The sequence below is a fragment of the Prenolepis imparis genome, unplaced genomic scaffold (genome assembly GCF_030444845.1).
Source record: "Prenolepis imparis isolate NDT839.2.m4 unplaced genomic scaffold, iyPreImpa1.0 SCAF_9, whole genome shotgun sequence".
NCBI classification, from domain to species: domain Eukaryota; kingdom Metazoa; phylum Arthropoda; class Insecta; order Hymenoptera; family Formicidae; genus Prenolepis; species Prenolepis imparis.
Window position 1 is genome coordinate 11,244,758 of NW_028141167.1, and position 18,512 is coordinate 11,263,269.

Sequence of the window (18,512 nt, forward strand, 5' to 3'; positions counted from 1 at the left end):
CGTTATCTGGTCGCGAGCCACCCCGTAGAGCCGGGCATGTAAATGCGCGGATATATTTATGCGCGAGAGGGTATTACCGGGGCCCCGTGAGTGTGCGCGGTATATATCTACGTGTATCTTGATGGGAAACACTCCCACGATTATGTGGCATGCAATGCAATTCCCTCCTGCCTTGCCCAACAACCAGCAACCATCGCGCGTGTTGCATTTCTACATGTGTGCGCGCGCGCGCGTGCACGCAGAGATGCCACCGGTATTTAACGATCTAATTAAGAATGTAGGCTCAACGAGAAACGGTCCCGACATCTCAGGCCTACGTACATCTCGCGGAATCTTCGCGCGGTCCGACTATCTGCCGATTATCTGCGCGCGCGACAACATATATATTTAACAATCTCCTTGATTTTAATGAAAGGAAAGAAAAGTCGGACAACTGAATACAGAAATAATATGAACGAGAGTATTTATGTAGATAAATATTTGCAATTCTTACTTACGGTTGAAATATTTTTAAGATTTGTGAAAATTATATTTATAAATTGTACAATTTATTGTGAATTTATAAATATTATAGAGGCATCGATATTAAAAAGAAAAGATATAAAATTCTAACTTTTTTAATGAATTTTTATTATTCTTATGACATCTTTATGTATTTTTCTCATTATAATACAATTTTAAAATCACTTCTAAATTTCATTGAATTTAGGATTAATATTTAACATATTGTTCATGATTTGTGATTATCACAAATAGCATTAGAAATAATGTTGCGAAATATTAATATTAGATTATTGCTTACATTCTCTAATATTGTATAAATTCTAAATAATATAAAATTGAAATAAGCGATAGGAGGAGAATAAGTGATCTCAAGGAGTATTGAGAAATCGAGCGAGATGAAGAATGCGAACCGCTATAGCCATCGGGGCTTTCGAGCACCGGGTGTGCCGGTGTGTTTAATAAAATATTGCCACATCATTATATGTATATATATAATACCAGGCACTACGCGAGGCCGCGCAGTCACTCTTCTCTTTTTTCTCCGTTTCCTGCCGTCTTCGTCAATGATGACTCGATACATTCGGACAGGGCACCCTCTATTCGAGCCTAGATACAGGACTGACGTAACGCGATTGGTACACACCCACACCTGTCAACCTCCATTGACAGGGACTGTCAATAGTAATTACACCTTAATTTTATCACGCAAATATCTCGCGATATTCCTCTTTACTCGCATTCTTTGCCTGAACGAGCATTTAGAGTTTGCTGCAATCTATTATTTAATTTTTCGTCAGGAACTCGAAGGTATATGGAAATTATTTCACCCATATGAATAAATCAGAACTCTGGAGTGAAAGAGAGAAAAGATTACATATTATTAGTCTTTTTCACAATTTTCAATCAATATTATTTATAGCAGTTATGTATCTTTAATAAATTATACAACAAAATATAATTCCTTTAATTGATTCAATTCAGAGATAAATAAGTTGCGAGATAAACAAAATTCTTTAACATGAAACGTGTGTCTCAATTAATCCCAGTGGACGATCCGCGAAACGGGATGTGCACTTCGCAATTCAAATGTTAGATAACAAGCGATTCGTCGCGATGATTACACATGATCCATCATCAATATCATCCGTATTCCCAGATAGGTCAGCATATTATTGACGCATTTATCGTTGCCGCTATTATCGCCGTCTGTGCCGTCCGTACTCACCTGTTAACCTCGGATAATTTATCGATGTGACGAAACAATCATGTCTCTCGAAATGTTGAGCAGGAGCGAGAAAGAGCGTAACTTTCCCGGAAAGGATACGAGAGGGAAAGAGGGAATATGTCATGTGCGCAGGACACGTACACACATATAAACAGATAATATAGTATAGAAATTACGTACTACTCTTCAATGGTTTTCACGTCACCGACTAATCAGCGTCTATCAACGGACGGAGTATAAGCGAGCGAATCCCGAGCTTTCCAGACGTTCATCAATCAGAGACAGTTTCCGCGATACGGTAACAGTAACGGGTGACGCGGATTGCGATGAACTAGCGGCGAATATACCGGTGAACACTTTGCGTAATTGGATGCGCAATCGTATCGCCACGATGAGACTTTCTTCAGCGAGCTCTCGTTCCTTAATATCGCGCTCGCACGTTCGTTGATAACACGTTTTAATACCGTTAAATGCATCGTAATTAACTGACGCAAAAACTGGTTCGGACAAGCGATTACGATTTGCGACATCTTCCGGGAAAAGACGTTGAAATATTTATGTAATGAAATTATACATGACGTCATTATGTATTCAGTTAAAAAACGAGAGGAAAAAGAGATAATTACGCTTCTAGAGCTTTAATTCCCATGCGAAGAAAATACGCGATTGGAATATAAATTTTAAGAGTCATGAATAAGATATATTTCGTTTCCTTTTTTTAATTTGGTTTAATTATTATTAGTTGATTATTTTTGTAATCAAACTATAAATCTACTTTCGATAATCAATAATTTAAAGCTGAACTTTTATTTCTCCTCCGAAATTTAAATTAGAAATCCTTATTCTCATTTTGAATTAAAATATCATTTCATTAAGATTGCTAATAAAAAATGTGATGACACATTTGCAGTAATTATAAAAAAATATATAACTTTTTATTATTAATTTTTTCATCAATCAGAGACAGTTTCCGCGATACGGTAACAGTAACGGATGATGCGGATTGCGATGAACTAGCGGAAAATATTGCGTAATTGGGTGCGCAATCGTCACGATGAGACTTTCTTTAGCGAGCTCTCTTCCCTTAATATCGCGCCCGCACGTTCGTCGATAACATTATTTTATTATCCATTCGTTTATCATTTCTCACAATTTTTTCTTTGCAAAAATGTTAAATTATTTAATTAATATTTAAATTTCTCTATATAAAGCTAAAAGGGATTAATATAAAGAAGTTCTAATTTAGTCTTGAGAAGTGTGACTTAATTTTTCACAGAGATACCGCGAGTATATATTTCCCTAAACATTTCTGAACCGCGTCGGAGAAGCACTTCATTTTCAGAGAAGCCGACACAAAGCGCGAAATTAACGCGAGCAAAGCGGTGCGGTTTTCGCGTTCTTAAAAAATAAAAAAAAAACGCCCCGTCACAAGCTCACAAAGTCACAAGCTCAATGATGACACTCGCGCTATAGGGATCCCTCGCGTTTTCGTTCGCGCGGCTCGGAGGAAAACAATGCAAATGCCGACGCCACTGCGACGCATCGCCGCAAACTATCCGGCTGTGTTTCAAGAGGGTGACGACTCCCGTGTTGCGCTCACACATACATATATACATAGGCACGCACACGCTGAGATAGAGCGAGAAAGAATGAGAGAAAGGGAGAGATACTGGCGAAGGGACAGAGGCGGACGGTGGTTGCAGCGGATGGAGGAGGGATGTGTTATCTGTGAACCCGAATCCGCGACCCTCCACGCGGCCCCGGATGGGGTGGCCTCTCTATCTCGCATTGTTACGTCGGATCGTGGAGAGGGGTCGCCTCCCCCGAACTCTTGACTTTAAGCGTTACCCATTTTCATTTTATTATCTGCCCTCTTCATCCGCGCATCGCGCCGATGCTCGAGATTCCGTGATGGAAACGTTCATCGCGTTCATCGGACACACAAATTGGAGAATACTCTGACGACGCGGTTTGATCGATTAACCTGTCGACAACTGTCGGAGATTAAATGGATTTTTCTTCATCGAATCGGAAGGATTGCCGATGCAGTTATCGTCAAGTTCAAGCGAAAAGAGTTCTTGATCTTGATATTTTTTTAAATGTTTTAATATTAATATTATTTGTAATGTTAATTTAAAACATTAGTTGTGTTATACAATTGATATTTTGTTATAATATAATTAATATTTTCGACGCGACTTTAAGAAGGCAACTTTAAAGATTTAGATGATTCTTTTCTAGTTAATTCTACTAATGTGTTGTATATTGAAAACTATATTGAGTAGATAGATTATTAACATAATGCATGACGTTTTAATAATACACGTTTCGCTGATGAATTGATATTCTCTTATGCAAAATGGGCTCAGCTAAGACAATAATCACTATCGATTATATAAATTGTAAATGCTAGTATAATATTTCATATCAGAAATATATTTATATATTTTCGGATATATATGCAGGATTTATATATTGCTACACATAGATACATATACTGATAAGAAAAATATTGATAAATAATATATATAGATTATATAAAATTATATCTGTATTAAAGCTGAAGGAAAATTTTAGTTAATTAAACTGAACAAAGTAGAGTATAACGCATATACACATAAATATCGGAGCACGATTGATTGCATTAATAACGCGCAGAAAATACCGAAACTCATTACGTTCGCATAGCGATGCGCAGAAGTCACGCTAAATCGAATCATTATTATGATAGACAAGCATATCGCCTTCATCTTTCTCGCAGTTACTTGAGAAATTAAGACAAATTGTTGTAGGAGACTTTGTACGTAACAAGAAATGAAAATATCGAACACACACATATGCATATAATTATTATACGCATTTCTAAATAGTATTTTCTTAACATAATTCTAAATAATATTTAATTTTCCTCTAAAATAAATGCGAAAAGATATTCTCTTTAGAATTCTCATCAGAGTATTTCATAGATATTAAAAGGTACAAAAAATATTGTATATTGAGAATCATATATAAAATTTTACAGCTAACATTTCCTTTTTGGAATATTTTTATTAATATTATCTGCGCGTATCCTTCTATTATAATCCTATCGGCTTTTTGTACAGAGAAACTTTCTGTTTTTTTTTCTCAAAATAAATTATTATAGAAAGCATCTATATACATATCTTTGAAGAGAATATCGTTTTTGACATAAAACAGCTGATTTCCACAAATGTATTATACATTATTATACGAACTTTTCTTAGATCAAAAATCTTCAAACTGTCGTATACGTGTTGTAAACAGCATCGGGATTGAGAAAGAGAGAGAGAGAGAACAGATCCTACCCGCGTGTCCGCATGCATATTCCTTATCGGTGTATCGCAGGGCAAAGGGTTGCCCCGGCATTAGAGTAAGCCACGGTATTAACCCCGGAGTTTAATATAAACAGCGAAGCGGGGATGGCCCGGCATTCCGACGAGGGGTGGCGATAGGAGTTAGGGCACGGGCGGAACACGTGACCGCCGGACAATGCCGGGCGCCTTATCGACGTCGTCGTGGCTAGGACCGGCAAACCCCGGTCGGATTTTCCGCGTGGTCCTTTTGCCAATCTAACTCCCTTTCGCTCTCGCGCGCGCATGTTTAGACCCCAGTCCCGACTGAAACAAAACTACGTCCACACGTCGTCGTCTCTCCGCTTAACCCTCGCGTATCCGCGGATCCGTTCGAGCGTGATATCGCGGACGAACGATGGAAACAAAGAAACCCTATTTCGAGTGTTCAGCCTAGGGTCGACCTGAGGCTAGAAAAGAGCCCATTGTGAAAACGAGCACAAGGACGATTGTATTGAATTTGTAATGTTCAAATCGCTTTACAGAGCGATGACCGCCTTTTCAAATTTCAAAGGAAATATGTATACAATATGTGTAGACACAATATTTCGTAATCGTCTAAAAGAGAATAGGAACATAAGCGATGTAGGAATGGATTCTGTGCGATTCTGTAAAATTATTTTGTATAACAAAACTAATTATCATATATTAAAATTTGGAACTTACATTTAACATTGTATGTAAATCATTGCATTTACATATTTTATTGTTGAATAGAAATCGTTATTATTATAAATAATTATATCGCTGCAAACTTATCAGTATTATTATTAATTATTCAACATTCTTAATATTATTATTATTTTTCTCAACTTGTCTAATTTCTTGAAATATTACGTTACATAAAAAAAGAATCTGAGAACAATTCTCGCGCGACTTGTATCACGAATCGCAACATGGGTCCTCGCTAACGGTAGAGAATTAATATTTATTGCGTGACAATTTAGCACTCTCATCCGATATTTATTGCCACCTTCCGGGTACGAATAAACGTACGTTTAAGAATTAATCTGCCGCGTGTCGCGAATTGTTGTGCCCATCGTTCGTAATGGAGAAAGATAAAAGAAGTCGCACGTTAGCAAGGAAAGCGATCCGGAGAGAGAAGAACGCGCGCGCGTTTACCGTCGCGAAAGAAATTAGCGTGGATTTATGCGAGGACGGGTCACGGGGGGGCCGTCAGAAACCACGTTGGCGGGGCCAACGGCGTCGTCGAGTAAATAAGGACGTAAATCGGCGAGAAGGCCGTAAATTCCAGGCGCATTTGTTCCTAATTTAAAGAGTCCCCAGGCCCCGAAATCGCGTCTCGCCGAAGGAGAGAAGGGGAAGGAAACCGCAACGGAGGGCTCTCTCTTCGGTTTTGCGGTGATACTCTTTAGCGGGTGCCCCTTTCGATGCAAAGAAAAGAAAAGGGAAAGAAAAAACCGAGGCAACGCGCGATTAATCTCCCGGGGAAGTCGCTTGTTCCTCCTCTCGTCTCTCTTTCTCGACCTTGCGACTTACACGAGGATCTAAATTTGACCGTGTGCGCTAATGAGCGTAGGCTGGGCGATTCATTGACAAGGGGGGAAAAAAGTATCGCGCGTCGTAACGCGTTTGCTATAGCGATTGCACTTGCCGAGAGCAATTTAAGCGTGAGCGATCGCTTGTCTCCTTGCTACGTTCTGTGCTTTTGAGTTGCAGAATATAAAGTCTATACTTTATAAGGCTCATTTTAATTGCAAAGTATTTAAAGTAAAAATATTTGATAGAAATTATATTCTCATTGCTGTACGTATTTACAATATTTAAGCTGATTGTACCTGGGAAAGGGCCATGTAATAAATGGAATGTTATTTAATATAATATTAAAATGTAAAATTATATAATGTATTGAGAGAGAGAGAGTCCTGTAGAGATGCATTGTAAATATTAAATATTTTAAATATTTAATGAGGATTTCAAAATACATTTAATTTAAATAAAATATTGGGAGGATATACGGATCCTTTATTAGAGCTTGACGTTGCATAGCAATAACGCATCCTCCATACTCGAAATAGGTGTCGCGCAGTCATAGTACGTAACACGTAGTAAGAGATTCCAATGCGTCCGCTATTTTTACGGCGTGACGACGTGATAGCGGCGCGTCATAGCGAGAAAGAAGAAGTTAGTCTCGCATGCGGTTTCCTCCCGCATATTTAGCGCCCTTCCCCATGTTAAACGGGGCCATAAAACACGCTTGCGCGTAAATAAAATGCGGTCGGCTTCGCCGTCTGCTCGGCGAAACTAGGCAATAGATCGCTACGGAGAAACGACTCGTATCCTCTTTGACACCCTCCCCTGCCTTTCTCCCATTCTTGCTCGAGAATGTAGTGCCAAACTCCAAATTTCTTTCAAAGACATTTTCCCCCTGAATTATGTAAATCGATTTAATTTACTTCTCCAACTTTTCATTGCTTTTTATTTTTTATATTTTTATTTATTAATTATTATTTTTATCTTTTCTTCATTTTCCCGCTTCTAAACAAAGAAAAAAAAGAATTTGATCTTGTATTAGTCGATGCTCTTTGCTTTGATTGGACGATGCAATTGCATCTAGAATTTAAGATCCATCACGTCTTATGAATATTATACAAATCAGCGAGTCGGCTTGGCCACGAATTGTTATTTCGACCGGTCATGTTATATTCGATTCGAAGAAGAGAGCGGTTCTTCCTGATGCATAAAAGCTGTCGGTCTTTATATTCTCCTTGCTGTAACTCACATGCTCGTATACGTCTACTTTTACCCGTTACTTTATACATTCTTCCCAGAAAAATATTTGAAGAATTGTTGCTATGATAAATAGCACAATTCCATCGTTGTCGAGATTAAAATATTTTCACGGAATAAAAATAGAATTTTTGCTAAAAATTATATTGTCGAAATTAACCGTGACAATAATAAACGCAATAAATTTTGACACATGTAACAAATTTATATATTTCCTTGCATAATTACTAATAATAATCTTTATTTTTTTCTACTTTGATTTTTTAAAAATGTATTGGCTTAGTTGTCACAGAGAGAATATGCATAATAAATAATTTGTTGTCTCTTTCTTCGATTCTCGGACCCAATCACTCTCTTCACCGGACCGCTTTCGCGCGCGACACCCCTCAGGCCGATTCCACATACCCACACGCACAAAGGTGCGGGGAGCTTCTCGTGACATTTCTAGTAGGTAGGTATGCTATGTTGGTCCGCTTCCCGCCGCACGAAGCGAGTCAGACAATATCGCGCATTCACAGATTGCGCTGTCAGGCGGCTCGAATAATATTCGGGGTGACACGCCATGTATCCGCTATGCGGTGCCGCCGTGTCGAGGGTGTATGACTCAGCATCCCTAACGCGAGCGGGAGCTGCCCCGAGGAAGCGGAGGGAGATTTAGGAGGTGGACCCTCTCTCTCTCTCTCTCTCTCTGCCCCTGGCCTCTCTCTTCCTCTCTCGTCTTTGTCTTGTTCGTTTTTTCCTCATCTCGCAGAGAATCCCGGCTCCTTTTTCGTTTCGGGTAAGAGTCTCTATCCGTAGGAGAGTAGGAGAAAACGAGCGAGACCGTCGTCGCACCACGTGTCCGTGACCGATCCAATTTTTTCCTCCACGCCCCAATATACGTCGCGCACCCTCGTACGTGAGCGATACACACGCATACACGCGTGTCTTCGTTCTTTCCCTGACTTCTCAATCAGGAATAACCGCGGCGGCGGTGGGTATCGAGTTTGCCAACGAGATTCGTCACGCTCGATAGATCTTCGTGAAATACTTTGAACTCGGATTTTAAAATTCGTCAATACGAATATACCTATGGGCATCCGTGACGAACGCGGATACATCATTATCCGCACATTGGAATTAAGTCTCTTTCTCTCTTCCGACAATTTTCAAGATAATTCAGTTTTGTATTCTATTGCGATTGGAACTTGTGTCAAGAAACTTGAGATTTTCTTGCGCGGACTTGCTGACGGCTCGTTTTGAAAAATATTATATAATGTTAAACTAATTTTATTTTAAACAGAAACTGTGATTATGTTTTCAAGACATAATTCATTTTTTTATTGCATCACGTGCAACGCATTGATGTGCACTTTTACAATCAGCTGTTACTAGGCGGTTGGAAATAGCTGAAAGAGAGAGAATTCTTTCCTTTTTCGAAACCTATGAAATTTTCCCACAAATCGATCATCTGCGACGAAAGCCTGTATTCAAAATATCAGTAACATATGGTCCAGCTAAGCTTCTTCCTGAAAACGTGCGATGCACATCTTGAGAATACCTCGAACGTTTTTCTCACATCCTGTTTTTCTCACTAGTCAACTTAGCTATAATATTGATAATAAGTGCAACTGTATCATACGAAAAAAATACAATAAAATATGATAGAATTATAATATACGACAAATAATTCAAACTCTCTCCTTTTAATGTCATTTCTTTGAAACATATACATTGCGCATAAATCCGAAAGTAATTAGGATAATAAATTTTGGACAAGCATAAAGATAATTGCGCAAATCTTTAAGACATATATTAAAACAACATATAAACGAGATTTACAAGACACAAAGATATAACATGAATTACCGGGGCTAATAGAATTAGAACACACGTGTGGGCGGATACTGCTTTCTAGTGAGGGAAGGTTTTCGCACATTACGATCGCGTAAACGAAGGAATGTCCGCATTTACGAGAAATAAGTGTCACTGAATTAGTGACGCGAGTCCATGTAGGAGATCCACGTGGTCGATCCTCGGGGAATATCGTAATTCCCGTTGGGAAAAGTCGAGGGAAACCCCCCGAGATGGAAGAGAAGGCACGTTTTCTCTTAACAAAGTAAATTCCGCACTTCTTCCTGCCGGTTCTCCGATCGGCGCTCGCGTTGTAGTCTTGTACAGACCGATCTTTAATTAATCTGATTTACATTGGGCTCGATGGAGCGTTGCTACTCTTGCGACAGAGCTCGCGCATACTTTCTTTTACTTCCTAACAAGGCTCTCATTAAGAGCGAAACAATGGTTCTGTCGAAAATATTATTTTTACTTACGAATTGCGTCCTTATTTTTACGCGAATTATTATAATATGACCAGAGCTTTAGATGGAAACTTTGTGAAAGATGTATACTTCGTTAAATTCTTTTCTCTTGAAATAAATTTTTTTATGAGTAATCTATAATAATAATTTTGAAATTATATCGCTGTTAAATTTATTCTTTTCTAGCTTTTGCTAACAATAGTAGTTTCGATTAATTAAAATTCTTGAGCATTTTTGAAATTAAATTTTAATAGATAAAAGAGTTATAAGACAATTTAATAGGTGTTAACATATTTTTTGTTTTCATAATTTCTATAAATCAGAAGACCACTATAATCGGAAGATGTTATCTTTTCATTTATCTTTACAATTAGCTAACCACCGATTGAAAGAGAAAGAGAAAAAAATAAATTGTGAAATAACAATTTAAAAAGATAACATGCTAAAACGATGATGAATAAATATCGCAAACACAGATTATTTCGCGAAATAAATTTGAATGAGAGAATTTTGTCAGATTTTCGTATTGATCCATCCACCTGACGATAATTTGTCATTGTGTCGCGAATTGTGATACATCCCGACAGTTGTTATACGCGAGGTCGACTTTCCCCGATTCAACGTGCCCGCCACGTCCTACACCACTGTGCACGAAACGCGGGACTTTCGGTGCTGAAGTGTCAGGCCACTGATAAGCCGAAGGCATTAATTTTACGGCGTGGTCCCCACCGCGGTGGTGGTCCATGGACCCTGTCTCGACTAATACAATTATGTTATAACCCCTTGCCAACTCGTCCTTTCCAGCCTCCCCTCGGCGCCCTTTCTCTCCCGACACCCTCGGCCTCGATCTCCGGCCACCGAGTCGAGGGGAAAGAGAGGGACTCTGAGGAGGGCAGAGAGTTGCGGAAGCCGAACACGCGTTTGTTTCGAATCCCGTTTACGACCGCGGGCATACTGCGGCATACCCTGCATACACCGCAATCTTCCTTTTCCGCGCGCTAAATTATTACGATCGCCTTGCAGCCGAGAAAGATATTTCAGCGCGATTCGCACCGAATTTTTAACGCGAGAATATTGAAAAATATACTACGACAAACAGAGTCTAAACAAAATAAAAATACGAGACAAATCGTAAAAAGCAGTGCAATTTTAAGAAAATGGACGTCTAATAATTATGGCTAAATCTCACTGTGAAACAAAATCTGCTTCTACATTATTGGTAATAAATTTTACCTATAGCTTGGACCACCCTGCACTTCCGCGAGGTGTGTTTGCCGGAATAGTACAGTAAGAAGACAGTTAATCCCGTAATGTTACCTCGGCGACGTATGTAAGTGCAGGGGACTCTGTACCGGGGCCGTTCGTGCATGACGTAGCCGGAGGCCCCGGAAGGCATCGGCGACGCGTGTGCGCCTAAGTCTTTATTACAACCGAGAGAGAAGAGCGATTTCGCGGTTTAGAACCGTGCTATTAACATGAGTCTGTCCCGTCCTCTATCTCGCGAATAACGCGGCGGCCGTCGATCGGGACAGAAATTCCTCGTTCCTCGTAATCGGTCGGTCGAGAGCACGATGCAAGAATACCAGATGCGGCAATGCGCATAATAGCCGCGTGATAAATCAGGAATCGATCCCAAATACGCTAGGCATGCGATCCGAGAGCGTTGAAAAATTTAACGCGGACGATGAACCGCACGCAGTTTTGCATATTCACTCTCCTCCTCTTCTCTGTTCTATTCTTTCACTCGAGAATGCGTACACATTCGAGTACATTCTAATTTCTTTTACTACAGCGTTATCAACATGGAAAGTGGTAATGTAACATATGTTACGCGGCATTCTGTATTAGAAATTATCTCTCCATTTATAGTCAGCTGTTGTAAGATAATGGTCGAGAATTATTGAACTATTAAATTTGGCATTCGTAAATTTGCAATGCATCATGTGCTGTAATATAAATAAAATATTATTAATTTATAGCAGACGAAATTATCACAGTACCAACCAACAATAGTGAAATGAAATATTACCAATTTATAAATTTAACCGCGATATATAATTTTCTAGCAGACAAAATTATCATAGTGACATTTGCACCGTCAAAGTTAATTTATTTATTAGTTTCATTTTACTTTAACGTTATTTAAAAGAAAGAAATTGTACTCGTTATGTTTTATTTATATTCAGCAAATAGTAGCGATATGCAGCTCTAAGTTTTTCTGGTCGAAATAAAATAATAATCGCTCTAAAACGAAACGATTTATCCGCGCCGCATTTTTCACAACCGACGATTCCAACATTTTGTGGCGGATTTCTTTCGCGAAGCGAGACGTGCCCTCAATTTTTCGGAGATTAACGCATCCAGTCGGGAAGAGTCAAAACGAGAGAGGGTGATCAGGGGTGCCGCGGAGACGAAACGGAACAAAACGCGAGCGAGGCGTAGGAGATAGCTCGAACGAGGGTTAAATAATCTGGTTAGCCGTTCTCGCTGACCGCCGGGTGAAGTATGGAAATGAAGGGCATTCATTGGACACCGGCTATATCGCCATGGGCGAGCACAGTGCGGTGCCATGCGATGGTGGCGAGCGACCATCAGCGTCACGCGGGACGTCTGGCGGAGAGTAAGAGAGGGTGATTTCGTTGTGTATCTGCATATAGTATATATACTATATATATATATATATATAGAAAGAGAGAGACCGAGACGAGAGCTCGCGGGACGAGTAGCTCTGACAATTAACTAACGAGCAGTTGACACAACTTATCAAATCATATCGCCCGTCACGCGCTTCAATTATGCAGGGATGGCGCGCTTTTTGCCGCTCCGTGGACTTCGCTTTTTGCTTCGCTCTCTCGCGATTCCGCGACGGGTTTGAATTTTGCACAATGCACGTTGGTTGCGCTCCATCCCGTCGAACTTGTTAACGTGTCCGACTGTCGCGGTAACTAGAGATACTGCAAGAAAGATACATTGCACGCTGAAATTGTCGAACGCTATATATATATGTATATGCATCGGATGTAAAATATTTATTTCTTCAATTTACAAGCGTGCGAAAAATTTACAACTTTTATTTTTCGGATGTAAAGATTTTTTCACGGAGAATACTATTTGTAAAGTACACAATATATTTATGACGGTTAATTATTGGCAGCTGAATCTAATTTATTTTTAATCTTAAGAAATTGAGAAAATATTTTAATTATGAGAACACCCAAGAATTTATGTAACGGGTTTATAAATTGGTTTAAGAAACTATAAATTTTAAAAAAGTAGAGAAACTGATTATGATTTATGTGATTATGCATATTAGTTTCAAGTTTGAAACGATTAACTATTTTACGTGTAAGATTATAGTGATTGATGTCAATTGGTAACTGGTTGGCGATCCAGTCTCTTTTATAAACCATTAGTTGTAAACTACATCTCTCTCGTGAAAAAAAATATTATTTAATCATATGCAGCGTTAACTGATCGAAACCGGTTCTAAAATGTGCAACTGTCGAACCCCGATGCCGAGAGTCGAGCATAGCTAACGTCGACAAGTCTAATTTATAGATTCTCGTATCAATGCATTACGTATTCTATTAATTGCCATAGTATATAACATTTCCCGATAACCGATTACGAAATCGTGTCAAAGTGTGTCCGACGCGACCGTCTTTCTCTCTGTCTCTCTATATAGTGCTCTCAATTTTTTTCGCAAATTATTCTAGCATATCGATATTTCTCCAAGTTTATATCTCGATGTAAAATATATACGAAAAGAATCTCTAGACGTCAACGGAAACGCGATTAGTGTAAGAAATACATGTTTTTACGATAGCAGCGAGAATGAAACTCATCGAAATTATTGCCTTTGATCTCAACGATTCGACAAACGTGGCTTGCGACACACAATCGCCTCTTTCGCCGTCCGATATTTAAAAGCCAGTGTCGACAATCATTGGCACCTTCGCAGGTGTCGATGTTGCAATCGGCCGAGCGCGGAGCCGAGCGAGTTCAGAGTCCGTTGCTCTCGGAATCCGAGCGCGACCGGCCGATCTATCAAGAACATCGTATTTAACTTAGCGCAACGTGTTCCGTGCATACACGCGATTCCATAACTACGCGCGCCCGATCTGCGTGTGCATACGTGCGTGTGTATGCGCGATACAGGTTGCTGCTGATCGCTGGTTCGCGCCAGCCTCCTTTTCCCAGGCAGTTCGATAAACTGGTCGGGAAAGATTTCACCTCTCGCTATAGTACGAGAGTGCACGTATCGCCGCCGACTATCATCCCCGAGCGACGGAGCTTACGAATGCGTTTTTATGTCGTATTTACTTGCGACCGCCGGTTCTTCCTCTATATGTAAATTTTATGTAAATGCGTCCCGCGAAGAATGCTCACAATGCGTTCCACTCAGATTTCGATGAGATTATATATACTCATGGTGGTAAATCTGTGGAGCGAACGAAAAAACGGAAACTGTTCTCTTCAACTCACCTCATAGAAGAAAAATCATTTCTTCTGCAAAAGCATTTTATATATATTTATTACATGTAAAATTTTATATATATTTTATATAAAACTCTATATATACGCATAGATGCTCCAATTTGGTTTGCGTGATTCTCTCTCGTTTTTGCAAGTTTGACAGCAACCGGCAGTGACAATGCTATATGGTTCGATAAAATTCAATAGATCTGTAAAGCAAACAAAAACAGCGTCTCTTTCCTGTTTTCATCGATACACAAAAATTTTGGCAGGTGAAATAATACCTCTTTCGATAAGAGAGTACATTTTCCTATATTTCATAACAGCTTATCGAATTAATATACGATTAAATAAAAGTTTATTATTACGTGTAATATATAACAAAATTCCAAAGTATATAAAATACAATAGAATCTTTCAAAAAGTCGGTAAGAGTATAAAAGGAAGAAAGAAAAAAAAAGCACGTGACGAAAATCACTCGTTCGCTTCGCAGATTCGCCAAAGAGACTCATTAAAATCGGGAAGAGAAGAACATCGCGCGATACATTCCTCGCGAGACAATGATAAATAATTCATAGGATTTCTAATTCCTCTCGCTGGTAGAGAGATCTTCTCTCCAACTTTCGCTTGTTCCTGATGCATGTCTCCGTGCATCTCTCTCTTCCTCTCTCTTTCTGGCGGCGCGTGGGCGTCCACAGCGGCAACCAAAGCGCGAATGACAGTTTAATCGTAATGCGTGGCACGCGCGCTTGTCACCGACCGACGCGTATCACGCACTCGTTGATCGACGCTGCTTGGCGTGAAAGGATCACTCGAGTTAATCTCGAAGGGGCCCTCGGAGCCGCGGGCCCTCGTTCACCTACCTATCTACATCGTCGTGCGTATATAATCGGGTCGCACGCGTGCGACCTCCGTCGAAATCTCCCGTTTTTCCTCGTAATTTGCTTTCCCATTTTTGTTTAATTTTTATTTTATTTTTATTTATTTTTTTTTATTAAACGGAAGACTAAATTTTTTTTTAATATAATCGAACGCTCCATCTTTCTCTCGTTCGAATTATCGTAATTGTGTGCAATTTGAAAAGTTTAATACGGATTAAATAATTATAACGATTGATCGTTTAATTACGAGGGCTGTATTCTCTGAGGATTAACAATATAACAATTAATAGGGATTCACGCGCCCCAAAATATCATTCTATTGAAAAATATAAATTGCTTAATTCATTAATAAATATATATGGCTTTGGACAGGCGGTGATGTTCCGTTATCCGCTCTTGCTAATCGTCGATTAAGGTTTCACGCGACTTATTACTCGAAGGAAATCGGTGACTTCTTGTTGCTCTTCTCTCCGCCGACGACCTGTCCCGCGATCGCAATTATCGAGGCTACATGAGACGCGCGCAAAAATATATATTAACCGACGCCACCAGTTCGTTAGTTTCACGAAAGCGAGAGATAACATCCTCTGTGCTAACGCGATTCTAATAACGTCTCGGGCGCGCGCAAAAATCCCTCGAGCTTTCATAGTTTCGCGGGGATAATCTGATTTCACGATGCACGCGGCTCGACGGCTAACATAAAACCGTTTTCGAGAGAACTTCGCGCGTATCGGGAACCGAGCAGAAAGAGAGAGATGGAAAGAAAAAGGGAGGATGCACTTTGGAGAACGAGAGAGAGAGAGAGAGAGAGAGAGAGAGAGAGAGAGGAGAGAACGGAATAAGGATAAATAGGAAAAAAAAGGGATAGTGAGAAAGGAAACAGGGAGGATAGAAAGGAGGTCCCGACGTCGAATATCGCCTCTCTTCCTCCGTTCTCTACCCTTCTCCCTCTGCCAGCTCTCTTGAGATGAGAAGGCAGGCCGCCTCGGATCCCGCGAGTGGATAATTATTAATCGTTATTTTCGCCAATCACGGCCGTTTATCTTGAGGCACGCAACGCCAATTATCTATCGGCGGTTCGGAGAGAAGGAGAGAGATCGAAATGCAAGGGGAGAATGCACTTGGTAAAGAGCGGTAAGAGGGCGAGGGAAAAGAGACGGATAGAGATCGCTTAGCTCGGCTCTTTTGCGCTATACTCTCTTCTTTTCCTCTCTCTACACTCCGTTGCATTTCTTCAGATTGCACGTAGTGCACGTGCGTAAAAGAGAGATGGAGGGTGTACCAGCGCACACATCGCTGTAGCTGTTTCTTTTACGTGATTCCGGCTTGGAGGATGCCATTTCAGGCTGCATTTTGACCCGCAAACTGCGGAAATTCCTCCCAGATGTTGGAGAGAATCGAAATATTTTTTCTTGGAAATTTGATCGCGAACGGTATCTCGTAATTAATTTTCGTATTCATTAACTTGTTCTTTTTATCACATAATAGTGATCTAAAATTAAAAAAAAAAAAAATATAGTAGAGATATTTCAAAAAGGTGATTTTTTGACATAAAACACGAATGCACTTATTTCGTCTACTGGGGGATGGAAAAAATATCACAAGTTTTTAAATGAAATTCCCGTGATAATATATTCAAAAATTTCTTAAAAAGAAATAATCGTCAATAAAATATCATCAGGAGTGATAGAATTCGACGGTGAATAATCTTTTTCTCCATTCAATACCTATCTCTCTGTCTGAACATATTTTCTTCTCTATCAAACGTCCGATCATTCGGAATAATCATCAAGTCTGTTTTATCACGTAATGATGGCAACGGCATACCTTAACGGTAATCCTTTTACAACAATTTTATTGTGGAACGACGTTCTCGAAGGCTGAATCACCGGAAATGGAATCGCCAGGCAGCGGCGTTGGCAGCCCTAATCTAACGCGGTATGTTAAGGTGCAGTCTCGGTGGAGTCTCTCTCTCTCTCTTTCTCTCATCGATGCTTAACGCGTTGGGCAATTATTAGCTTTCCAGGCACGGCTGGCGCAACGGCTCTTATTTCATTCGCGGCGTTTCCGCGTTGCCCGGCTTCAAAAAACCGGCGCTCGTGCGAGGCAAAGCTTGGTAGAAAGATCGAGGGTTGAGAGGGGAGGCCACGGCGAGAGAGTTCTTGACGAGGTAAATTAATCGACCGATCCGGACCACGGCGTCGTTAACTTCTCGACGGGGTGTGTCGCTCGGCGATCTAAGAATCGCCATTTTCCCCGAGTACCCGAGAAAAATGATTTGTGAATCTCCACGCAATCGGATGATGGCCAATCTAATATTTTTGTCAAAATAAATCTATCTATGATGTGTGTGCTCGAGCATGATCCTTGCTTATAGGTTGTCTGTTATTCTCTATCATTTCTAAAAATCGTTAGTAAATTAATCAACTCACCAGTTTTCGAGATATACTTGTATTCCCTTCCAATTACACGTAGCTGTCAATTGAAAAGTGAGTATCTGTAACAAAAAAAGTATCTTTTAATTAAGAAAGTGAGAGAGAAGAGAATACAATGGATAATTCACTGACATTTAATTAACAAAAATTAGTACAGCATAGAAACAATTATTAATAAACTAATTCAGTCGCTTACGACAAAATAGGACTTAATACATAGGAGTTGCACTTTTATTTATTAATTTTAAAAAACATCGAACAATAATAACTTTTCTCTGCTATTTTAATTTTGAAGTTAGTCTCATTTATAAATTAATTTAGATATAGAAAGTTACCGTATATTTTCTACGACTGCTGTAAGAAGTTAAGAAATTTTTATTTATTTTCTTCTCATCGAATAAATTAAATCTTATATCTGTAGATGTAAGAGACAATAAATTTCTTTGTCAATAATTTTTCTTTTTTTTTTTAAACACAATTGTTGCATCGTCGAGCATAGATTAACCGATAAATATCTTCACGATTGGGGATCGCTGATCTATCTTATTTATTACTAGCGCGATTCATCTTGA

The 18,512-nt window shown here is 39.6% G+C and overlaps 1 protein-coding gene and 1 long non-coding RNA gene across 3 annotated transcripts in view; one reads left to right on the plus strand and one right to left on the minus strand.

The window, feature by feature from the left end:
* The window catches only part of Svp (COUP transcription factor 2), a 116,033-nt gene that overhangs the window by 54,942 nt on the left and 42,579 nt on the right, over window positions 1-18,512 (plus strand). The gene's annotated exons all lie outside the window — the stretch shown is intronic.
* The window catches only part of LOC145940166 (uncharacterized), a 50,387-nt gene that overhangs the window by 18,377 nt on the left and 13,498 nt on the right, over window positions 1-18,512 (minus strand). The window contains exon 3 of the long non-coding RNA XR_014425967.1: window positions 17,938-18,002. This is a non-coding gene — a long non-coding RNA (uncharacterized LOC145940166). The remainder of the gene's footprint in view (window positions 1-17,937; window positions 18,003-18,512) is intronic.